Below are 26,490 nucleotides of genomic sequence, written 5' to 3' on the forward strand. Positions count from 1 at the left end.
TGAGAGAGCCTCGGGTCAGCCAGAGACAAGCCACCTCCAGCAGGGACTGCAAGAGGCAGTCTAAGGAGACTAGGAGCCCTGGGAGAGACAGACGCACCACTGAGGTGAGGCCAAGCCCAAAGATCATGATGACTGGTTGTCAAGAGAAGAGGCCCTGATAAGGGGGCAGCAGAGCGGAGGAGCACACTATGCCGTACGGACGTGTCAGACAACTGCTGGTGCACGGGGAGAGAGGAAGGGCGGTTCTTTGTGTCCAGCTCGTGTGGGCCAGGAGTCGAACGCAACACAGTCCCGACCCCTGCGGTAGTTCAGGGCCTGGTACACAGAGCTCTGCTGGGAAGGAGGTGGCAGCAGAATGAGGTCGAGACGAGTCTCAAGGGCAAGAATCGCTGGGGCTGGGTCTGGGTCTGGGACCGCTCTGAATGAGACACATAGACATAGTGTTCAGAACAGTGGGTTCTGGTGGTCAGAGCCTGGTATAAATAGTCTCCTGTGACCTTACATAAGAGCCCCGTGCCTGCTCCAAAGAGGGATTTCCAATCATTAAAGATGGGAGATCTGTTCTGAAACCGAGCCTTGTTTGTATCCGAACATTGGGTGGCTGAAGCCCTCTCCAGGTATAGGCAAGACATTGGAGAGAAACGACCGGGGTCCACCCCTAGGACTGACTCTGTGCCTTTCAGAACACAGGGTGACCTCAACCTCCCCAAGGTGTGATACTGAGACCACCCGAGGAGACCCGAGACTGGTTCTCTACACAGAGAGGTACCCGCTGCACACTGAGAGGGGATGAAGCGTTGGACATGGAGGAGAGAGGACCAGAGGCAGAGGTACATTTATGGCGCCCAGTTACTCTTTCTTTTATTGCATTCCCATATTATTGTTGCCAGTGCGTTGATCACACTCAGCTGTCCAGCATAATGTCATTATTGTTCGACACAGCCACTAAAAGTTGACGGTACCGTATGTTTAAACAGTTTAACAGCATGTTTTCTTATCTGCGAGGTACTTGTCGAGGGGAGCCATGCATCTTGTATTAAATCATTGATGAGTCAACCTTTCCCGCCCAAAGTATAGAATTTTAGGAGTGCACTTGATGCTGTCCACATAGGTTTCGTTGTTACTTTCAAAATTGTAATATTGGCACTCCAGTGATCATGTACATGCATTAAATTACGACACTTGAGGGGGTTTCCTCATCTCCAGCACATATTTTTTGCCCTTTGGAGACATGATGCCAACAGAACCTGGAGCGGCAAGTAGCAACTACTAATTTGCTACTTTTTGTGAGCCATTTTCTGCCACTACTGATTAACACAGACCTTGCCCCAGACTATAATTGGAGGTGAGAGGCATTCTGCTTCTTTCCTATGTTTTGAAACTTTGGGGACCATCACCCAGTGTCAAACGTGAGGCTGCATGTACTCCCATCTGATCTGGGTGTTTGGTACTTGATAGAAACTTCGGGTTTACAAAACCTACTTGACTCTCCGTGTAGATTAGTCGAGGCCCAGTTCATGGGAGGTGGTGTTAATGTTGTGTCAGATAGCTTATTTAACGGTTAGTTATTACATACAATAAAGATAAGTGCCCAGTTACTACTTTTTCTTTGAAAAGGAATAATGGTTTAGGGAAACCTAAACACTTACATGGTTAACAGTGCCGGTGAGTGAGTGCATGCTCTCTGTGTAATGTGAGTGCGTGTTCACACTATAGCAGCATACTCTGAGAATGGAAACCTGGTTAGTGTGAGAGGAGCCTGCAGGAACACTGCAGGTGAGTGAGTGCGCGCTCACTGAAGGAGAACGGAGCATGTTCCTGCAGGAGGTCAGTGCAGGGATATTCTGAGCAGGTGAGTCCACGCTGTTTGTGGGATGAGTGCACGATAGCACTGTGCGTGTGAGTGCAGCTCTCTGTGAGAGGTGAGATTGTGGCTATCACCTATGTTATCACAATCTCGCCAGCGCAGCGATGCGCACTAGCACTAGGGTATTATTTGTGGAGTTTCGCCAGATGTATATACCAGTCCTACAGTAATTTAAAATGTGCTTCTTTGCCAGAAAAGTGTGGAGTGCCTCGTTTGGTCCCACCTTAGGTGTGAATATTGTTGATCTGTAGGCGCCTCCCCTAACAATGCATTCAATCTATTTGTGTATGGGTATTAGTTTGATAGTGTCTCTACTAGTAGTAACTGGTATAGTTTGGAGATAATCCCTTTTGGTCTTTAGCTTGCCTAATACATTTCTCTAGATGTCAGGTCTCTATAGACCGCGTCCTTGATAGTTGAGGGCAATACCCAAGCCTAAGCTGTGCATAGTGGAACCTTTCTGTGTCTACAAGGTAAAGTTCTGTTTGCAATTAATACACATCTTGACATTTCCCATTACTATATAGGTCACTCACCATAAGAGAGTCGCCCTTCCTCCAGGCCACAAAGGGCCCATGACTAAATGCTGGTGTGAAGGACTGACTGAAATGGATGGGTGTTTAAGGGAAGGTATATGTGGTTTATGCTAGTTTCATGAAAGTCTTATAGTCTGAATTCAGCACCTGAGCGTAATAGGACGGAATGTATGAAGCTCTGTGGTTATACTGAATAAGCAGCTACCTATGTTATGCCATCTATTAATGTAATAACTTCACTTTCACAATTGCTTTATTAACCTTCCTGCTTTCTCAAATTTGCTTGAAAATGCACGATTTTTCTTCTTTTTTTCAAAATTTTCTTGGGGGGGTAAACCCCCACAAACCCCCCTTTTGGGGTTCGGGCGTGCTCGCTGCGTTTGCATGCTACGGTGCAGTATGTTAATCACTTTGCGCCCCAGAGGTAAAAGAGGTGAACAAGAATTCCCTGGTTCCCTGGGTCCTTTGCTCACATAGACTTAGGCAAATGGAGACACAGAATTGAATTAAGTCGAAGCATGGATAGCATGGCACCCGAAGACTTCCATACTGACTTGCTACAAAAAAGACAGTCTCCCCGCCCCGGGGCGATATTGCGTCTAGCCGACGCCTGTCAATAAAAGTAGGCCAAATGCACGAGACACTAAATGAATTTTTCAGTAACGTAGGCTTCCTACTACAGAAAGCAAATGCAAGGACAGACACCCCACTACAAGATGCACTGCCACCACATATCCCTGATGCAAGGAAGGATGCTGGAATGCCACAGAATAATGAGACCACTGTCTCTTGCATGCCCCTGGCAACCACCGCGACTATTCCTGACAACTTACCTGCTCAAGCCCAACAAGTACTTTCACAAACATCACCATTAACTATGACACACGTCATTGGCCCACCACCTGGGTCCACATGAGCCTTCATACACACCGTACTAGAGAGGGAACATCCAGACGAAGATGAACAAAAAGTTAAGAGAAAGAGGACTGATGTAGAACGACTTGCGGTGCAGGGAACACATGGGTGACCTGATGAAATGTCCTACAATGTCTCAGGAACAACCCTAATGCATTCCAGTAGGCAGAGAAATCACTATAGCATGATTCTCAGTAAAAAATACTACCTCACTCAGCAACAACTTAATGCCTAATGAGATAGTTACACTTGGGGAGGATTCCGACTTCTACGTCAATCCCTTCACTGACACTTTGGCATGTGCAGTATGCTAATCACTTTGCGCCCCACCACTTGTTAGTTTCGAGCAGTGGGGGAGCTTTCGGGGGCTTGGAGAGACTTGTGCCCTCACCTGAATCGATCCCCAATTTCATTGTAGCTATGACCTAGGGCGTGGGTGCGTCTGTGTGCTTCCGGGTGTTTCTGTGTGCCTCTCAGGAGCTAGGGTCAGGAAACCTATACAGATATTGAGTAGTGTTGAGAGGTATTGAGAGAAGTTACACCGGGTAGGAAGGTGTTACCAAGCCAGCACCCTACCCCCGCTTTCCCACTTCTCCCACCCTCGCTACTAGATGTGTGGTGGACCAGTTTTTGCTCTCCTTAGGGCCACCCGAGCACTTGGGGAGTCTCGCCGAGCCCTGGTAGGGCAAGCATACGCTGTACTTGCTGTTCCCTAGCAAAAGCCCAAGGGTGCTGGCTGGTCCCAACCACAGGTGTGTGCTACTCCCCTGGGTATCTCAAAGAGACATTCTCTAGACGTATACCATGACTCAATCCAGTTAGAAGAGACCGAGATAAGGCATGAGTCAGTTACTAGGCCCAGGTCTATGGAGTTAGACTCTCAGCAGTGTGGGGGAAAACAGGCTCTTAAGGGGGACCTCCCAGTGCAACATAAAACACTACCTATTCTCCCTACTAGTTCAATTCCAAATAGTGATATTCTACTAGTAAAAAGGTATAAATTAAGATCTAGCATGTTTCTAGGGACAGAGCCCCCCTCACAGCAAGTTATTGGGCTCCCAGTCACCTTTTAGCAACTGCACTGAATAAACACAGATATAGAAAGCTGCTGGCTAAGTCAGGGAAAACGACTCCTGTAAAGGAGAGAAAGAAGAAGTCTATTTTGCCACCTGCAAGGGTAACTCCATCACTTAGGTCCTATTTTACGCTTAATATGCAGAGTAGTAAAGAAATCAAAAAGCAGGGAGCAATCATTTCACCGAACTCTCCGCCATCAGATTCTGTCATCACACTGTCAAATAGATTCTCTCCCCTAAGTGAGGTAGTCCCCGCAGTGGGGAAAGGCTCTCAAAATGAAAGTGACCCAAGAAGGGATGTAACTTCATAGGTGGCCCATGTGGGAACTCAAGGCGCGGATCTAATTTAGGGGATGTTGACCCAATTGTCCTTGGAGATTAAGGATCGCGTCTCCACGTTTGAAGTAAACTAAAAGAAGATACAGGATACATGCCCCAGCCTAGAGGAAAAACCGGTCAGTCTTAACACATCATATGGAGGAGCTAGAGAATAAAGTTAGGGAATTAAGATTGGACGTGAAGGGTAACACTCTACAAGTAATCAGGTTAAAAGATAGGGTAAAAGACCTTTTGAAAAGGCTAGAGAGACTTGAAAATAATTCCAGAAGAAATAATATTAGGATTCTTGATCAAAGAGAAAGACTGGAAGGGGATAACAATTTCAATTTCAAAAAGTTTATTAGACAGCAGTCATAAAAGCAATTTTACAATCTTCCCTACACAATAAATACTACAACAGTGTTAAAATCATCATCTTTTAAGAAACTAATTAAACATAGTGCTGTCATTTACAGAATTAACTACATAAAATCGTAGCAATTAACCATATCAATAATTCATTAAACAGTGCCTAGCTGTTGTAAAGTACGGGTGCGTATAATCCATGACCAGCCTAGGAATTTTGCGACAGCAATCGCCAAATAAGGTGTACAGTCCGATTCCAGTATTCTTAACGCCTCTATACACCTACGTGTTCCTAGATTTAGGCACACTGGTTTTATCCATTTGCGTCGTGGATTGGCATATAAGGGGCAAACAAACAGTATGTGGGCTGTGTTCTCTGTCAAATCATTACAGTGGGGACATTTATCGTCCTGGTTTGTCGACCATTTGCAGGTAAACGCCTTGATAGGAAGCGTCCCGATTCTAAACTGAAAATACAGTTTTCTGTCAAGTGGCCTTTCGATGATGTCCCAGTAAGGCTCACATGATGGTACAGATTTAATGTTCAGGTAGCGTCCTGTTAGGTTAGTGTTAGAGCCTGTACATTGGGTGGACGACCATACCATTTCCCAATACATGTTCTTTGATGGGAAACTTTCAGCATTAGAAGAATTCCACAGATGGTTTAACTAAGCAATCCTCTTATTTCTTTTAACCACAAGATCGAGTGAAAGCGGTCTGCCCTTATAATATCTTTTAGGGCATTTGCAAAATGCTCAAGTTCAGGGGTGGTCATAAGGCGTCTCCAGTATAGTAACGGACGTAGCCGAGCCAAGTCCTTAATATTTTTCCTGCCCAAATCATAGGCCAATGCTACTGTAGGGGTGCTTTGGGGGACCCCAATCAAACGGTGGAAGAAGCTATTTTCCGCCAATGTTAATTGTTTCAGGTTGGAGAAGCCCCAAAGTTCCGAACCGTATAAAGAGGCACTGATCACCTTCAGGTTGTAAATTTCTAGGGCAGGAGTAATGGGCTTGGTCAATGAGGTTTTATGTATGTTGGCCATTACACCTGCCAGTTGGTGAAACTTTAGGACGGCCATATCAATATGATTTTTCCAGCTCAGATTACTTTGGAGTTTTATTCCTAAGTATGTGAAAGCTTCAACCTGTTCTAATGGGATACCAGTAAAATTTATTGAGCCCCTGAAGGTATTCCCCTGGTTTAAGCACATGAACTTGGTTTTAGATGTATTTAGATGTATTTAACTCGAGTCCATGTGCTTTACAGAACTCTCCGAAGGCGTTAACTGCCTTCTGGAGCCCACTAGGCGTACGGGAAACTATGAGCGTGTCGTCCGCAAACATGAGGACAGGCACGCGCGCTCCAGCCAGGATTGGTGCATTGGTGGGGGAACGGCTTAGATGGTTTACAATACCGTTACTGTTGTTTTCCCTCTGAGGCGGAAGCCGGAGGTACCCTACGCTCTCTTGCACTTTTTTTCAGTATTGGAATGTGATTGATGTGATAATCGCGTTTTTAAAAACTTGTATAATATTTTAACTGTGCGCTTTTAAATACCCGCCCCCACCTCAAGGCGAGATTAATTTGCTGAGGCTCATTCACTCTGCCTCCCACAACGCCGCTGTTACCAGGCGCTGGGAAGCTTTCAGCACAACTTTAGGAGCCATCTTGGACAGGGAAGGCTGGCCGGATAGCTCTGCGCCCCTCCCGCCCTCCCAGGATATATAAGGGCATAGCCCTTCACTCCTCCGAGGTTCTGTTGTTTTCCCTCTGAGGCGGAAGCCGGAGGTACCCTACGCTCTCTTGCACTTTTTTTCAGTATTGGAATGTGATTGATGTGATAATCGCGTTTTTAAAAACTTGTATAATATTTTAACTGTGCGCTTTTAAATACCCGCCCCCACCTCAAGGCGAGATTAATTCGCCGAGGCTCATTCACTCTGCCTCCCACAACGCCGCTGTTACCAGGCGCTGGGAAGCCTTCAGCACAACTTTAGGCGCCATCTTGGACAGGGAAGGCTGGCCAGATAGCTCTGCGCCCCTCCCGCCCTCCCAGGATATATAAGGGCGTAGCCCTTCACTCCCCCGAGGTTCTGTTGTTTTCCCTCTGAGGCGGAAGCCGGAGGTACCCTACGCTCTCTTGCACTTTTTTCAGTATTGGAATGTGATTGATGTGATATTCGCGTTTTTAAAAACTTGTATAATATTTTAATTGTGCGCTTTTAAATACCCGCCCCCACCTCAAGGCGAGATTAATTCGCCGAGGCTCATTCACTCTGCCTTCCACAACGCCGCTGTTACCAGGCGCTGGGAAGCCTTCAGCACAACTTTAGGCGCCATCTTGGACAGGGAAGGCTGGCCGGATAGCTCTGCGCCCCTCCCGCCCTCCCAGGATATATAAGGGCGTAGCCCTTCACTCCCCCGAGGTTCTGTTGTTTTCCCTCTGAGGCGGAAGCCGGAGGTACCCTACGCTCTCTTGCACTTTTTTTCAGTATTGGAATGTGATTGATGTGATAATCGCGTTTTTAAAAACTTGTATAATATTTTAACTGTGCGCTTTTAAATACCCGCCCCCACCTCAAGGCGAGATTAATTCGCCGAGGCTCATTCACTCTGCCTCCCACAACGCTGCTGTTACCAGGCGCTGGGAAGCCTTCAGCACAACTTTAGGCACCATCTTGGACAGGGAAGGCTGGCCGGATAGCTCTGCGCCCCTCCCGCCCTCCCAGGATATATAAGGGCGTAGCCCTTCACTCCCCCGAGGTTCTGTTGTTTTCCCTCTGAGGCGGAAGCCGAAGGTACCCTACGCTCTCTTGCACTTTTTTTCAGTATTGGAATGTGATTGATGTGATAATCGCGTTTTTAAAAACTTGTATAATATTTTAACTGTGCGCTTTTAAATACCCGCCCCCACCTCAAGGCGAGATTAATTCGCCGAGGCTCATTCACTCTGCCTCCCACAACGCCGCTGTTACCAGGCGCTGGGAAGCCTTCAGCACAACTTTAGGCGCCATCTTGGACAGGGAAGGCTGGCCGGATAGCTCTGCGCCCCTCCCACCCTCCTCCCGCCCCCACTAGTCATGAATATAAACAACAGACCCGTCCGACCGCGCAGCGGGCGGGCGCAGCAGGCGCGCCAAAGGCAAGCCCGTCTGCGCCCGTCCGCGCCTGGCCCGGGCCTAGGGCCATCCCCCCTGGCTCCCATTCTTTGCCCCCTAGAGGCTACTACTCTGCCATCCAGCTCCAGCAGCTACGTCCCCCGACCCATCAGGCTTGCCTCATATCTAACCCGTATTCCCTGCTCACTAGCCCAGTCACACACTGCCCGGGATGCAAAGCCTCTATACCTTCTATCCATAAACCGCCTCCCTGTAATAAGCATAACTCCATGACATCCTATACTGTCGCCCTTACCAATGTCCGCTCGCTAGGTAAACATCATCAGGACATCCACAACCTGATCAATGATCACAAAATAGATCTACTCTTCATGACGGAAACCTGGATGGACGACGCGTCCGACCCAAATCTAGTGATTGCTGTACCAAGCGGGTTCGCTGTATACAGACTGGATAGACAAATCAAGAAAAAAGGTGGCGGCATTGCCATTATTGCACGTGATACCTTCACCGTAAGGACCAAAACCATCACTCGATCTTCGTGTGAAGCCCTAGAATTCTCCATAAAATTGTCCCCTTCCTACACATTTAAAGGGATCCTCCTCTACCGCCCCCTGGGGCCTAGGAATGATTTTATGTTAGATTTTAGATCCACACTGGAAGCATCCGCCCTTGATAATTCTCTCACGATTTTGGGTGATTTTAACTTTCATTTTGACATAGCAGATAATCCTGACACTGCTATTTTCCTAACAGACATGACCACTTTTGGTCTCCACTCCCTGGTTAATTCCCCCATGCATGAAGGAGGCCATACTCTGGATGGCATCTTCACCAATGTAGCGGGCTTGCAAGTCACCCAAATTCTTCCCCTTACCTGGTCTGATCACCATCTTATCTTGGCATCTTTGTCAGTGCAGGATTATCTTGTTGGTAAATCATGCCCCAACCCCCGACAACCCTACCTAGCATGGGACGATATAGACACTTCTAGGCTGGAAACACTCCTTACCGACTCCACCCCTCTGTTAGCTATCGATCCCAATACTGCCACTTCCCAATTTTACGACTGGGTAAGTTCCGCGGCCACAGAGCTGGTCCAGGTCAAACAACGGTCCCGCAATAGATCTGCCCCATCGGCCCCATGGTACTCAGAGGAGCTACGTACCCATAAGCAACAGTGTAGGAACAAATAGAGGCACTGGCGGAAAGACTATACTGATGAAGCCAAATCCAAGTATAAAGAAGCAGTGGCTAAATACAAAACTTTAATCTGCGAGGCAAAGAAAAAATATTATTGTGAAAGAATAGAATTATCTAAAAATTCTAACAAATTATTATATGAAACTACCAAACAGCTAGCTGGTCTTTCTACCGATTTAACTCCTCCCCCCTTCCAATCTCTTTGCGACGACCTATCTAACTTTTTCTTTAGTAAAGTTGAGGACATCTATCGGGTCTTCGCGAACAATGCACTCAACTTGCCGAAACCTCCCACCTCCCACCACGGCCCCACCTTTCTGCAGTTCACAGACATTGCCTACCCTCAGGTACGGAACATCATATCATCCATTAAATCCGGCTCTGCCCTAGACCCATGCCCGGTGAAAGTCCTACGCCCGATTATTGAAGCGGTTCTCCCGGCTATGACTGCTATCTGCAACTCTATGTTCTGTACAGGCGTCTATCCAGAGATTTTAAAAAAGACCCTCATAAAACCTCTCCTTAAAAAACCTAACCCTGATAAGAAAGAACTTAAAAGTTACCACTCAATTTCTAGCCTTCCACTCCTGGCTAAGATAGCTGAAAAAATCATGAATCTTCAACTATCATCCTTTATCGAGGAACATAAGCTACTGGATGAGTCTCAGTTCGGCTTCCGCCAATTCCACGGAACAGAGACTGCCCTGGTTAAGGCGGCGGACGACATTAGAACCATCCGGGATGCAGGAGGAACAGCAGTCTTGATCCTGCTGGACCTATCGGCAGCCTTCGACACGGTCGACCATGTCACCTTGGTCGATCGTGTCGAAAGCATGGGCATCCTGGGCAACGCCAAGAAACTTCTGGCCTCATTTCGGGCGAACAGATCCCAGATTGTCACGATCGGACCTTTTGAATCATCCCCCTTGTCACTGCCATGCGGAGTTCCTCAAGGCTCATCCCTGAGTCCGACACTATTTAACATTTATGTGTCGGACCTTGCCAAAGTCATCAAGGCACATGGGATGAGTCTTACATCCTACGCAGATGACACCCAGCTGGTCCTCGCCGTCAAGAATGACGGGCCTAAAATTGCCAGCAATTTCAATCAAGGCATGTTGGCAATTGGGACCTGGATGGCTTCCAATTGCCTAAAATTGAACTCCGATAAATCAGAAGTTGTCATTTTTGGCAACTTATCCCTGGAATAGTCCCCCCTCTGGTGGCCGTCATCCATGGGTCAGCCCCCAGACCCGATTGGCAAGGTGAGGAATTTAGGGGTTATGTTCGACAACCGCCTGAACTTCCTACCCCACGCAAATCAGATCTCCTCCTCTGCCTTTCACAAATTACGGCTCATAAAAAAAATCTTGCATTCCTACCTGAGAATGCCGGAAAAACCTTGGTTAGTTCTCTGGTTCTGTCTACTTTAGACTATTGTAACGCTTTGTTTTTGGGTGCCCAAGAGAAGGTGCTACAAAAAATGCAAATTATTCAGAATGCAGCCGCCAGGCTACTTGGGCGCATTCCAAAACACCAATCAGTGTCAGCAACCATAAGACAGCTGCACTGGTTGCCGGTAAGGAAGAGAATAAAATTCAAGTCCCTCTGCTTAGTATATAAAGCTCTACATAATGTCGGACCTGCTTTCTTCACCCAAAATCTCATTCCTTACCATCCCTCGAGAACGTTACGCTCATCCAGCTCACATGAACTGCTGGTTCCACGCACCAAATCTGTCACGTGGGGTGACAGAAGATTCCTTGTAGCCGCACCGAAAGTCTGGAACACCCTTCCACTCGCTATTAAAACAAGTCCCTCCCTCTGGTCTTTTCGCAAGCAACTTAAGACCTGGCTTTTTAATCAATAAACCTTAGTTCCCCTTGCTGGTTAAACACTGCAGAAACCTCAGCGCCGAGATGCCCTAGGGCCTTCGTTCGCGCTTTATAAGTGTTTTAATAATAATAATAATAATAATAATAATAATAATATTAGAGAACAATGTCGGTGCCAAGACACACCCCTGCCGAACCCCGCATTCGACAGGGAATGTGTCGGTCACCTCGTCCTGAGCACCCTACCTGATTCTAGCATAATTGTTCTCATGTAAGCGGACCAGTAACGTCAATAGTTCCGGGGCCATCCCAGCTTCAGCAAGTACCCCCCAGAGCTTAGAACGAGGAACTAGATCAAAAGCTGATTTTAGATCTACAAAAACAGCATAAAAAGTTCCATTGGTGAGCAACACGTTCCTCCAGTAAAGGGCTATGAAAAAAAAGACCTGATCAACTGAGCTTGTGCAAGGACGAAACCCAGCTTGATAAGGGGATAAGATATCGTTTTCATCGATCCAGGTTTGTAATTTATTTTGTATTAAACAACCTATTATTTTTTGAGCGGAGTCTATAAGACTAATAGGTCTATAATTGCTGGGTAGTGATTTGTTTCCCTTTTAAAAAACTGGAATTATTTCTGCACCCTTCCAAGAGGTCGGTATAGGTGCACCTCTGGCCACAGAGTTTGCTAGCCACTCAAAGTACTGGCACCAGGATGGGCGATCGCTTAAGAACACATCTGCTGGTATGGCATCCATTCCTGGGGCGCGACCCCCTGTCACGCAGTCCAGCGCTATGCTGACATCTTTTAAGGTGAATAGCTGGCGTTGGTAAAAAACTGTAGGGGGTATAGTATATTCCCCTTCTGTAGGCACACGCGCGTATTGTGGTCTAAAGAAATCAACCCATTGGTTTTGAGCTACATTGTTTTGTGGGGGTTGGGCCACCCCTCCTCTATCCCATTTAACCAGAGCCCAAAATTGACTCTGATTCCTTGCGTCACAGGCGGATTTCAAATCACGCCAATGGGCCTCATCCCACTTTTTCTTAGCCTCTTTTTGTACCTTCCTTTAGGTGTCCCCCGCTTTTCTCACCCCTAGAATATTCTTATTTCTGAGTTCTATACTAAGGTTCCCACGGGCTTCTCTACAGGTCTTGTCATACCATCCTAATTTAGGCATTTTATTCTGAACAGTTCCTGATTTATTCTCCTTCTTAAAAAACTCCTGGAGCTTGGTAAAAAAGATTGTGTGGGCATCAAGCATAATTTCAGGGAAGTTTTGCTTGTTGATGTGTGAGTTGATCTCAGCCACTTCTTCTAACACAACTTTTTTAAGCTCCTCTAGTCTCTCCGTATTCTCAATAAGTCTGCCCCATTTAATATGGAGCTGGTTGTTCGAGGTTACAATGTCTAGGGTGGTTTTACCCCCCCCCCTTGGTTTACTTTTCTTGACCCTGCATTTGCTTTAAGGACCATACAGAGAGGGTTGTGATCACTCTCTGTTCGGGTTTTAACTACCATATCGATCAACCTATGCCATAATCTGACATCCACTAGGATGTAATCTATTCGACTGGAGAACCTACCATTATCAAATGTTTTGTTCCCCTGTCGATCTGAGGGGGTTTGGCCATTTGCTGCTCTAAGTCCTCTTGCTAAGCATAGGGCCTTCAGTTGGATGGTCACGGCTGTCCATCTATTAGCTACAGGAAGTTCTAACTGTGGGATACCCCACTTGCTATCCTCTTCTTCAGTTAAAGTTTGGTCTTCTTGGCCAAGCGGTTCAAAAGTGGTATTAACATCGCCCCCTACAATGAATGGCAGATGTGTTGGGAGAACTTCAAGCTCATGATCCAGAGCGGTAATTACTTCTGATGTTTTACCACCCGCTACTCCCCTGGCGTAGATGTTAAATATGATAATCCCATGGCCATTGGCCCAGGTAAGAGTAATTGACAATATATCGTCGAGTGGGGAGCTCCTTTGTTGAATTTTGCAGCATAAATTTTGGCGAACCCAGATTATCAGGCCCCCTGCCGGTCGACCCTTGGGATTTTTTGCAGCTGGGATATGGAAATTTAGGTACCCTAGATGGTGTATTGGGATCACAGACCACGTTTCCTGGAACAATAAAATGTCAAATTGATCTATAAATGTACACCATTCAGGTGATATCAGCTTGTTGGTAATTCCAGCAATGTTCCAGGAAAGAAAGGACAACCCTGTCTCTACTGTTCCATCGACCACTACATCTAGGGGGACCTGGGGTAAAAAAGAACCTTGTAAATCATCTCCCAACCTTATTTCTAGATCTGTATTAGTATTATGGTGACATGGGGGTTCGAACACGGATGCGACTAGGTCAGGAGCAGGACATAATTCTCCTATAGGGGGATCTAACTGTAACTCCAAGTCTCTGATCTTGTTTCTACTGCTTGGAGTAGATGCTTCCTCTACCCTTTTCCCCGGGATCGAGGAAGTAGAGTGTATCATATAGAGCTCCTTCTCTGTGGGGGTGTCTGTGTATTTTAACTCCACTGGTTCATTAGGCACTACTCTGTGAGTCAGTTTGAGTCAATCACATTCATTCAGATTTGACAGTGCCCCAAATCGGTTTTCAAGATTAATTTCCCATTCACTGGATTGGGGGATCCTGCCCCACTTACGTGACACCAAGTTCCACTTAGTCTTTAAGATGCTAGGATTCCCTATTTTACTACTGTGATAGAAAAAATCCAAAGTTAACGGAACAATGTCTGTGCTCCTACGTTGTGGTGGAAGAAGATTCCTCAAAACCTCAGGGAGTACTTCTGGGTTTAAAAAGTGCAAGACTACAAAGTCACCTTTGATTTTTTTAGAACCATTCCCTATCCAATCCACCCTTCTTTCCATGGTGATTTCCTCGGCTAATTGTTGTTTGCCCCAAGGGGATATCACAATATTATTGGATAACCAGTGAAATGCTTTGCTAATCAGAGAAGGAGTAGATTCTACTTGGCCCGGCTTTAGAGAAGGTACATTGGCCAGGACCAAAACTAGGGGGGAAGCCTCTACAATAAGTTGGACCGGGCCTTTCTCACTACCTGTGCTCGTGGGTTTGGGTGGGGGAGCTTCAATGTTAGTTCTCTGATTGTTATTGGGAACACAGTGCGGGGGAGTTCGGGGAGTTGGGGCCACTTTATCCCTGTCCTCTATCCCGGCACCGGGTACATTTACTGTGGACTCAGCTCTACTTGGGGCTAAAATTGGTATATTGCCCACCTTTTCCACTGTCTCATTTATGATGCCCCCAAGCCTATTTACCTCTGCTGTTAGATGGTCAATTTTGGCTATCAGCGGTTTGACGATACTTTTTATCTTAGAATCAATCATGCTCACAAGTAAAGTAATTTGATCGTCCCCCAGTGACACCTTCCCACCAAGCTCCCCTGATGCATCTTTTGTGGGCATAATTTTAAAAGGGGAGGCGGTCCTTTTCTTACTAGGGCGCAACCCACCGCGTTTGTTCTGGCCCTTTCTACATGCTCTTACTGCTCTAGCTGCTGGGACAGACGCAGGGGAGGGGGGATGGATTTTTCTGGGGTCATTTTGGATAGATCTAGGGAGTCATTCACCAAATTATTAGCCGTGGGGATGGTTTGGTCAAAGTTGTCTACCTGGGTAAATACGTGATGGAGGGTGTCACTACAATGTACCTGTATCGGGACTTCGACCTGGTTTGGTTCTAATAAGGAGTTCTGTGTGGGGAGTGGGGCTCAGGCCCAATGATATCCTTCTAGAGCTATTTATTTTGCTCACTACCTGCACAAAGTAGTTGTCTATAGTATTGGAAGCAGAAGATGACTTCTGTTTGGACATATTGTACTCTATAGGATGGTACCACAGTTACACAAACAACTCAGGTAATAGCAAAAGTTAGTAATTAGCAAAAGAACACGGCACAAACAGAAGTTGAGGGTATCAACAACAATGAGTCTTACAGTCAGATTGCCGGAGGGGGGCCGCGGAGGCAACAAACAAGAATCCTGGCCCAGTCCAGTCACGGTCAGTCTCGGACTGTCTCAGACTGTCCGCCCTTTGTCCGGGCTTCGTCCCGAGCTGCATCCCGCACACGCGTCCCGCTAATGCGCAGTGGGACCGCCTATAATACAGGATACAGGCTGAAGGGGAGGAGACACGGGAAGAGGCGTCAGGTGTGCGGGGATGTGAAGAACGCACTGCCTGGTGGGCCTCGCAGTCCCGGTCTCCTGCTGGTGGACTAAGTTCAAACACGCAATCAATGTCTCAGCAAAGGGCAGCTCAGCTCCAATACGAGGCGGCAAGGTAAGAATCCAGAAACCGAATGCGAATGGCTCCCGCAGAGCGGGGGCCGTGAGTCGTGTTTTAACGGGCCAGGTAGCAGGAACAGCAGAGGGGAGGAGACACGGGAAGAGGCGGCAGGCACCCGCGGAGCGGGGGCCGCGAGTCGTGTTTTAACGGGCCAGGTAGCAGGAACAGCAAAGGGGAGGAAACACGGGAAGAGGCGGCAGGTGTGCGGGGATGTGAAGAACGCACTGCCTGGTGGGCCTCGCAGTCCCGGTCTCCTGCTGGTGGGCTAAGTTCCAACACACAATCAATGTCTCAGCAAAGGGCAGCTCAGCTCCAATACGAGGCGGCAAGGCAAGAATCCAGAAACCGACTGCGAGCGGCTCCCGCAGAGCGGGGGCCGTGAGTCGTGTTTTAACGGGCCAGGTAGCAGGAACAGCAGAGGGGAGGAGACACGGGAAGAGGCGGCAGGTGTGCGGGGATGTGAAGAACGCACTGCCTGGTGGGCCTCGCGACTGCGAGCGGCACCCCGCTAATGTTATCCGAGGGGATAACATTAGGACCTTTGCAATAGAGAATCTGACTAAAGCATTGCCAGATACACATTAGCTAATTACTATGGCCCTAATGAAGATGATACATCCCCCCAAAATAATCTTTGTCTAGCCTTGGCAGATTTTGAGGCCCCCTTGATATTAGGTAGTGACTTTAACGTCCTCCTGAATAATACGTTAGACAGATCCTCCCCTAGAACCCAGATCACGGCACCACAGATTAAAGCCTATCTATCTGCAATGCTAACATTTTTTAATGTGTGTGATGTTTGGCGAACAAAATGGTTGAGGTGAGGGAGTATTCTTTCTATATTAAAAAAAAACAGCCATTACTCCAGAATTGATTATATTTTTATAGAACTGCCGGAATTAGAGAAAGTGAGGTCAATAGAATATTTACCTATTCACACTTAGGATCATGGGGCGATAGCCGTAAAGCTAGAACTACATTCAGAGTCCACTCTGAGGAGGTGGACCCTGAATAGAAGACTTCTCTTTTAACCTTCGATCCCTGACATGATAAAGAGGGAAACAGTCATATTCTTTCAGCATACTCTGGATTCGGCCCCTATATATATAGTTTGGGATGCCTTTAAGGCTTGGTTGAGAGGGACTTTAAAGGGTGCTGCCGTGACCTGGGCCAGATCAGAAAAAAAGGAGATGACTGATCTAGAGGAACAACTAGCAGTAACAGAGACGGCTTTAAAAGCTGGGCAGGCGACTGACGGCGAGAAAGAAACTCTAATAGCAAAGGTCGAGGATCTGCACTTGAAGTTTAGACTTAAAACTGAGGAAACCATGCTCCAGAAGTGGGAAGGAAGCAAATTGAGGGATTTTGATGAGGTCGAGAATTGTGGCAAACGTCTCGCCATGAAGAGGTAAGTGGATAGATCTTGTAACTACATTAGTAAGATTATAGTTGGTAGCCAAGTTATGGAGGATAAAGGGGATATTGAGCAGGCGTTTGTGAAATTTTTTCAAGGCTTATATTGTGAGGATTTATTGGTTGAGGGAGGTATCATAGATCAGTGGCTTTCTGAGAAACAGCTTCCAATCTTAAATCTGGATAGCCAAAAAACACTAACCCAAGATATTGTAGGGAGTGAAATACTTGCTGTCCCTAATAAAGCTAAGAAAGGGAAAGCTGCAGGACCCTAAGCAATTCCAATTGAGGTTTATATGTTAATAATTGATGAAATTATACCGATCTGGATAAAATTGTTTCATTAAATTCTTGGAGGCATTTCCTCCTTGCTAGATTCGTGGAGTGAGCCTATCCTTACCCTGAATCTGAAGCCCAGGAAGGACTCATCCCAATGCCAGTCTTATTGACCTATATCATTATTAAACTGTGATTATAAGATCTATACAGGAATTCAGGATGCTCGACTTAGCAAGATAGTGGGGTCGATAATTCATGAAAAACAAAAGGGTTTCGTCCCGGCCAGACAGTAGCTGGACCTGGTCTATTCCTTAATTGGATCGGTTGATCTGGCAACACGCTGGGCATTCCTCTCTCAATTATCACTGTTGATGCAGCAAAAGCCTTCGATCGAGTTAACTGGCACTATTTAAATAGGATATTGAAGGCTTTTGGTTTTGGCTACACGTTCAGAGAAGTCCTTAAGAAAATATATAAAGTTCCTCGGGTCCGGATATTGGTTAATGGTAATCTTACCGCGGCGGTTACAATTCAGCATGGTACAAGGCAGGAGTCCCATTGTTCCCCATTCTTTTTGATTTGTATATAGAGCCTCTGGCCCAAAGTCCAAGGCAGAATGATAAGATCACCCCTTTCATAGCCAATGGGTTCACTAGGAAGGTAACACTTTATGCAGACAACCTGATTTTATTGTCATCTAATGTCAATTCTACCCTATCCGAGCTACTGGCTGAAGTCCAGGCTTTTGGGAAAATGTTGGGCTATGAAGTTAATAGCAATAAGACAGAGATCATAGCCTGGAACGTCGCAGCTCAGGGAGTGAGGCTCTCCAAGGAAGATACCTGCGAGTAACAATAACTCAAGGTCTAAGAAATATCCCTAAAAAATATTTGGAGAAAGTTTCTAGAAAGGAGGAGGGTTTATTGAAGAGGTGGCAGAGTATGCCATTATCTCATTACAGGAGAGTCACTCTGATTAAAATGCGTGTTCTCCCTAAACATGCTTACCTTTTTAATAACATCCCCTTGGAATTTGATAAAGGCGAATTACTTAAAATACGGGGCAAGATCTCCTCTTTTATCTGGGCAGCTAAAGGGATCAGGTTATCCTGGAAGAAACTAAGGCAGAAATTGTCACACAGGGGTACCAGATCTTCAGTTGTATTGCTGGGCATATCAATTAAAGAATTATAGGATGCTACTTCTCAGGCCAGATAGTTCCTTAATCTGTAACCTGTTTAAAGCTATGTTGTTGGACCTAGATGAGGTAGGCTTTATGTACAAATGTGGCGCTCCTAAATTCTTTAAAAAAGTCAGACTGAAGACATTGCACATGGCGGCCAAACTTTGGTCAGATTGTCGGATCTGTTTGGGATTGTCCTATTACAGTGAACAAGCTCCAGTGTGGGATTCTCCAGGAACTCCAGAATGTCTCTTAGACGTTTTAGTTCAACCATTAAAAGAGGCGGGTGTTACACACTGGAGGGACATTGTGGACAGTAACAAGTGCTTTTCCTGGTATTTCGGGAGGAACCTTATTAGTGGAGCTCTATCAAGATTTAAGTACTACCAAATTTCATCCTGGTGTAAGAGCCAACATTGGTCCGTTTCTGAGGACAATTCCATGGAAAATGAATTACAAGATCTGACTGTGAAAAAGAAGGAAGTAGGACAGTAGTATCACCATCTTCTTGCTGTAGCGGACAGTAAAATGGAATGTCCATACCCAGTCTGGGAGAGGTGCTAGCCGAGCGGGGAGCCGAAAAATCTTTGACAAGTATCCTAAGTCTTACTATACCCACTGATCAAATCTGCTGCACTTAGGAGAAATCACTTTTTTATACTTCACAGGATATATTGGTCCCCACTCAAACACTCCAAAATTAAGGGATATGGAGAATGAAGGTGTGTGAGATGTGGTGCCCTGAAGGCGGATGACATACACATATTCGTGGCCTGCCCCTTGAATCAAGAATTTTGGGACAATATGGGTAAGACCTTGTCCGATGTCCTGGTTCTGGAGATTGAGGTAAGCCCTTCTCTGATTCTGTTTGGGATTGTACTGAAGCCAGCAGGGATGTTGAGTTTCTCTGGGTTACAGAATAAATTGGTGTTTTCCACCTTCCTTTTGGTAAGGAGGGAGATTTGTAAGTTATGGCGCCAAGCGGTATCGTCAACATGGAGAGCCTGGTGGAATGCAGTAAGATACTTTAGAGATTTGGACCAAAAGGTTAACGTATATAGAGACAGAACAGAAATTGGTTTATTTTGGTATTTGTAAGACCGGTTATATTCTGATTAAATTATTTTATAGTGTCCACTGATTATACCTCTTGGTCAGCTCATGATGTGTGATGCGGCTGGGCTTTGCAAGAACATTAGCTGGCACTGGACCCCCATGGTATGAGCAACAGGGGTGGACCAGACTGAGAGGTTGCTTCATCTACGGAGGTCATATGAGGATTAAAATTTTTTTTTTTAAATCACATTCTTCTTCTTATGAATGAAAGTTATTTGCAGAAAAAATCTCCGGTCCCACGCTCGGGTACAGTAGTTGGCAGGCAACTGACACACTAGCCTTCACTCTTTCATGTCATCTGCGGTGCAAAGCACATCTTTTTCTCTTCATGGCAGAACGAACTCGCTCCTAACAGTTTCCCCCTCCCACCAAACCACTGACATGATATCGACAGACACAATATTGACCTACATTTTTATCGATACCAAAATATTGACGACACTAATATCAATACCATATACTTAATTTAAAAAATACACTGTTATTGATCCCAAAATATCGTCACCAAAATGATCGATTACAGTAATATCGAACACATAATTATCGTTATCTAAATTATCAAACATCCTTTAAGAATATACATGTCCAAAATATCGATCACAATAATATAGACAGCAATATTATTGTTTTTGTAAAAATATCAACAAATCAAAAATACATAAAACACACAAAATTAAACACCATAAATATAGGTAAATAAAAAAACATACACTGCATATAAAATACAAGCAAATACATAATTGTATTAAAGAGTAAAACATATATTAACACATTAGATGAAAAATACACTGTTAACCATTTAAATTTTGTACTTACATAATGTGCACACATTTTCTAACATCTCATATATAATATATTTCACATTTAAATAATTCAACATGTGAAAGAAAAAAAACAGACTCTTAATGATTGTTTTCCGTATATGGAAAACAACTACCAAAACAATTAAAATAATAAAGATCAACCAATAAAAATACACAATATTAAAATGAACCAATGAGGTTAATCAAACAATTAAATAAACACTATATAAAGTAGGAAAACGTACTCTTATTTTACACCTTAAACCAAAAACAATAAGGAAGTCGAAACTCTGCCGGATTTCTACCAGAAGCAAGGACTTAATCAAAGAAAAAGCTATTGCATTCTTCAAATAGTAAGTACATTACCAGCTATAAAATAACAATATTTCTAATCTTCAAAAACTAATATTTATCATGCTCAAATAATTAATATATATCTTTTTGCTATTTATGTCTCCTCTACAGATAATTCTCAAAGCATCAAGTAAATAACAGATCACCTCCTAAAACCATCTAACTAATAAAGTAAGTATTCAGCAAAACACCTTTTAAAAACATGTAAAACACCCAACCAAACCCCAGCTCCATCTCAAACACCCACCCCAAACCATGTACAAATTTATCAAAATAAGTAAAAATATGTTTTACTTTTCCTACGGAAAAATCAACAACTTAACAGGATTCAAGAAACAAAGAAAGAACATCTCCATTTAAAAGCATCTCAAAACCAACATTGTAAGTATATTTATAAAAATGTGTATTTATTAATACATAAACATGTATAATATTCCTTTTAATATTTTTGATATACATTTCTTATAGAATTTACCACATCACAATGACAGAAGGCGCCCAAGTTATAAAATCCCAAAAAGGAAAATCTTTGCTATGTTACATGGGGTATGTCTATACCAAGGAAAAGCAAAGTGGACTAAAAGTCAGTTAGAAATGTAGCAAGTACTATTAAAATAAATGTTATGGTCGGGCAACAACAGGAGAAACAACTGTTTTGTATACAAGGGAGCATAACCACCCTCCAAATGTTACTGAAATAGACGTTAGGAATGCCCTTGATAACATTAAAGAAGCTAGCACTATCTCCTAAAAACCTACCAGTCAAATACTTAAAGAGCTGCTGCCTAGAGTACCCAAACATGTTACTGGGCAAATGCCATCTATTTCGTCATTAAAAAGAACTATAGCTTCCACAGAAAAAGCCGCAACAACTACCACACCTACTTCAAAAACTTTTGAAGAGGGGATAATTCCCCCACAACTATCTATAACTCATAATGAAGAACCCTTTGTTTTCTATGACAACCAATGCAAAGAGAAAAAATAATTATGTTTGCTAACGCAAACAATTTAATACAGCTTCAACAATCAGAAACACGGATGTTGGACGGGACTTTTAAAATCTGTCCCAAACCATTCTACCAATTATACACTGTCCACGCCATATATCAAAACACCAAAATCCACTTTATCTATGCCTTGCTCCCCAATAAACAAAACTCCACATATATGGAAATACAAACTAAAACTAAACAAGAAACAAATAATTATTTTCCACAGAAAATAATTATAGATTTCGAGCAGGCAATGATAACTTCAATTCTAAAATCCTACCCACACACATCAATTCAGGGCTGTTACTATCATTTCAATCAGTGTCTATGGAGACACCTTCAGAAATCAACACTAAGGGGCTGATTACGATGGCAGGCGAACTTGAGTCCACCCGCCATAGTAGCAGGATCGGGACCACCCACCAGTAAGGGAGTGGTCCTGCACCCCTAATTACAATGCAACCGCAACCGTGGTGGTTGCATCCAGCAATTTGACATTGCGGTGGGTGCTGCTGGCTGCAGCACCCACCACACTGATTGCCTGTGGCGGAAGCGTGGCGGGCGGTCTTTGCGCCCGCCATGGCGGAACGCTATAGTTGGCCTGGTGGTGGTGGTCCTTCCGCCATCATAATGACCCCCTAAGTGTAGAGTATGCGACAAACAGTTCATTTGCATACCAAATAAAAAAACGGATTGCACTGGCCTACGTCCCAGTAACTGACCTGGCCGAACATTACAACCTTTTACTAGAAAGTCCTTACTACCAGCAACACAAACAAAAATTAAGTCCCCCTCCTAGACCATTTTGAAGATACCTGGGTGGGAAGGCTCCATAAATCAGGCCATAGGAGACAATCAAAATTCCAAATTCTATGGTGGAATGTCTACCTTAGCACACTAAACCAAGAGGCAAAAACCATCAATGCTGTTGAAGGTTGGCATAATGCCTTCCAAGCATCAACAGGAAGAGGTACACCTACTTGCACAAACTCCTACTCTCCTTCCATAAATAACATAGCTACCAATAGCTAAGAATGGAGCAATCTGTTACACAAATCAGGCCTAAACTATCCAAACAACAAGTCAAACTATACTCTACAACAAGAGGCCTAGAATACTTAGCAATAATCGCCAAAAGCCTACTCTAAACTCCCAAACCAGTGTTAAATGTATAATACTTTTCTGTTTAAAATATTAAAACGCATACAAAACAATCTTATTGTTTCACAAAAACAATTAATTTGTCTAATTTTTTTATTAATAAATATATATATATATATATATGTATATATATATATATATATATATATATATATATATATATATATATATATATATATATATATATATATATATATATATTACCTACTGGCGGTCGCCAGTAGGTATATATAGTTAGGATTTTTTCTCTATGGGATTTTTGAAAATTCTATGTCTAATAACTTTGGCGTTTGTGGACGGAATTGGCTGAAATTTTCAGGAAAATGGAACATTTTGTTTCTGAGCAGCCCCTGACAATTTGGGGGGGGTTTCATCAAGGGGGGGCCGAGAAAAAAGGGGGGTCCCAAAACGCGTTTTTCCTATGTTAATTTCCATAGGGCGGTTGGCCTCACTTTTAGCTCGAACGGCTGAATGGATTTGCACGAAACTTGGCAAAATTGTAGGGACTGTTCGCCTGATGTGCCTTTGCTAGGTCTCAATATATGTGCTCCAGTGGATTTTGAGTAATTTAGGTTCAAAAAAAGATATATATCTGGGCGGAGCCTAACCACACATCTGATCTGATTGGCTGTCAGCACTTCATCCAAGAAGTGTTGGCAGCCATCTTGGGACCAATATACATGATAGCACCTCATTAAAAAGCATTGTAGTTAATAGAGGGTTTTAGGACTTTAGTTACATTATAAATCATTTGTTGATGGTACCATACTCGTTTTAGGAATTGTGGTGGGTTCTAAGGTGATTTTACCATGTGAAAAAACCTTCTGCTGTGATATCATGAATATTGTTTGAAAGAAAACTAATATCTCATGATTTTCCCACAGTGGTTTGGAAGGGGATCTATAAGCTAAACTGAAAGCATATTTTCTGTAAATTCACATTATCTTTCTCAGTCATGTGAAAATGAAGTCTGACATTCTCAGTAAAACATGTACATCCAACAAGGACAGAGACTGTCAGTTGATTCCTTTGTGTTCTACTGCAGCCTCCTAGAGTGTTCTAAAGAACAACTAGAGCGCTAACAGTCCTACTTATTACAAAGGTATGGCACACCTGAAGCCATCTTGATTGGAATAAAGTGGTAACTCTTAAAACATTTAATTTAAAAAGAAACAACATGAGGGGGTATATTTTGCCATAGAAAGTATGATTAGTGCTGCAGAATGAAAAATTAGGGCACATTTTGAGTGACTTCTCAAATCCTTTTCTATTTCATTAAAACATTCTGACATGCAGTCTCCCAAAATGGCCACCAGAGACAAAAGAGCCCAAATGTAGCCCAAATATCACCCAGATGTAGCCCAAGTATAGCCCAATGACAGAATGTCCCAGAGTGTTCTAAAGAACAACTAGAGCGCTAACAGTCCTACTTATTACAAAGGTATGGCACACCTGAAGCCATCTTGATTGGAATAAAGTGGTAACTCTTAAAACATTTCATTTAAAAAGAAACAACATGAGGGGGTATATTTTGCCATAGAAAGTATGATTAGTGCTGCAGAATGAAAAATTAGGGCACATTTTGAGTGACTTCTCAAATCCTTTTCTATTTCATTAAAACATTCTGACATGCAGTCTCCCAAAATGGCCACCAGAGACAAAAGAGCCCAAATGTAGCCCAAATATCACCCAGATGTAGCCCAAGTATAGCCCAATGACAGAATGTCCCAGAGTGTTCTAAAGAACAACTAGAGCGCTAACAGTCCTACTTATTACAAAGGTATAGCACACCTGGAGCCATCGTGATGGGAATAAAGTGGTAACTCTTAAAACATTTAATTTAAAAAGGAACAAAATGAGGGGGTATATTATGCAATAGAAGGAATTATTAGTGCTGCAGAAAGAAAAATTAGGGCACATTTTGAGTGACTTTTCAAATCCTCTTCTATTTCATTAAAAAATTCTGACATGCAGTCTCCCAAAATGGCCACCAGAGACAAAAGAGCCCAAATGTAGCCCAAATATCACCCAGATGTAGCCCAAGTATAGCCCAATGACAGAATGTCCCAGAGTGTTCTAAAGAACAACTAGAGCGCTAACAGTCCTACTTATTACAAAGGTATGGCACACCTGAAGCCATCTTGATTGGAATAAAGTGGTAACTCTTAAAACATTTAATTTAAAAAGGAACAAAATGAGGGGGTATATTTTGCCATATGAATTATGATTAGTGCTGCAGAAAGAAAAATTAGGGCACATTTTGAGTGACTTCTCAAACCCTCTTCAATTTCATTAAAAAATTCTGACATACAGTCTCCCAAGATGGCCACCAGAGACAAAAGAGCCTAAATGTAGCCCAAATATCACCCAGATGTACCCCAAGTATAGCCCAATGACAGAATGTCCCAGAGTGTTCTAAAGAACAACTAGAGCGCTAACAGTCTTACTTATGACAAAAGTATGGCACACCAGAAGCCATCTTGATTGGAATGAAGTGGTAAGTCTGAAAACACTCAATTTAAAAAGGAACAACATGAGGGGGTTAATTTTGCCATAGAAAGTATGATTAGTGCTTCAGAAAGAAAAATTAGGGATCATTTTGAGTGACTTCTCAAATCCTCTTCTATTTCATTAGAAAAATTGTGACATGCAGACTGAAACATGCACTTTGAATACCAGCAGCAGACGTCCCTGGTGAGCAGTAGCTTTACTACAGTGATCTAATGTGCAACTAGAGTGCTAACATTCAGAATTTATGGCAAATGTGTGACACATCTGAATGCCTTCTTGATGGAACCAAAGTAAACAAGCATTGAAAATGCAATAGATCTCGCCCTCGTTTAAGTTAAAGCCATTCTGTTTGTAATGAGGTGGCTTTTTAGCTTTGCTTTTATTAGTGTTTTTTCAACTTTCATGTAAATAACATGCATCTGTATGCATATAAGTATATGTATGCATGCATTTATGTTTGTATTTATATAGATATACAGATGATATATGTTTATATATGTATGTATATATATATATATATATATTCACTGAAAAAACCATAGGCTATAGACCATATATAGTTAGGAATTAGCATTTACAAAACCTTGAAAATTCACTGAAAAAACCATAGGTTCTAGACCATATATAGTTAGGAATTAGCATTTACAAAACCTTGAAAATTCACTGAAAAAATCATAGGTTATAGACCATATATAGTTAGGAATTCGCATTTACAAAACCTTATTTTACTCACACAAAACCATTGAAATTCCATATATAGTTAGTTGCACTAACTATATATCGCGCACCCGCAATCCACTGCTGATGATGTCACATATTACATCATTCATGACATGGTCAGTGACGTCACTGATGACATCACTGATGACATCTCAAATGACATCACTGATGACATCACTGATGACAACATCCAGTGACTGTATGTTTCTGTAAAGTTAAAATATGTCTTACATATTGAAGAATGAGTGGATGTATAAGTGTCTGGATGAAGGATTTAGTAGGTGCATGACTGACTGTATGAGTGAGTGATTAAATGTGTCTCACTGAGTGCATGGGTTAGTGACTAAACTGTCTTAATTTGTGCATCATTATGTCTGTTGTCCTGTAA

The sequence above is a fragment of the Lissotriton vulgaris genome, chromosome 2_1, assembly GCF_964263255.1.
Source record: "Lissotriton vulgaris chromosome 2_1, aLisVul1.2, whole genome shotgun sequence".
NCBI classification, from domain to species: Eukaryota; Metazoa; Chordata; class Amphibia; order Caudata; family Salamandridae; genus Lissotriton; species Lissotriton vulgaris.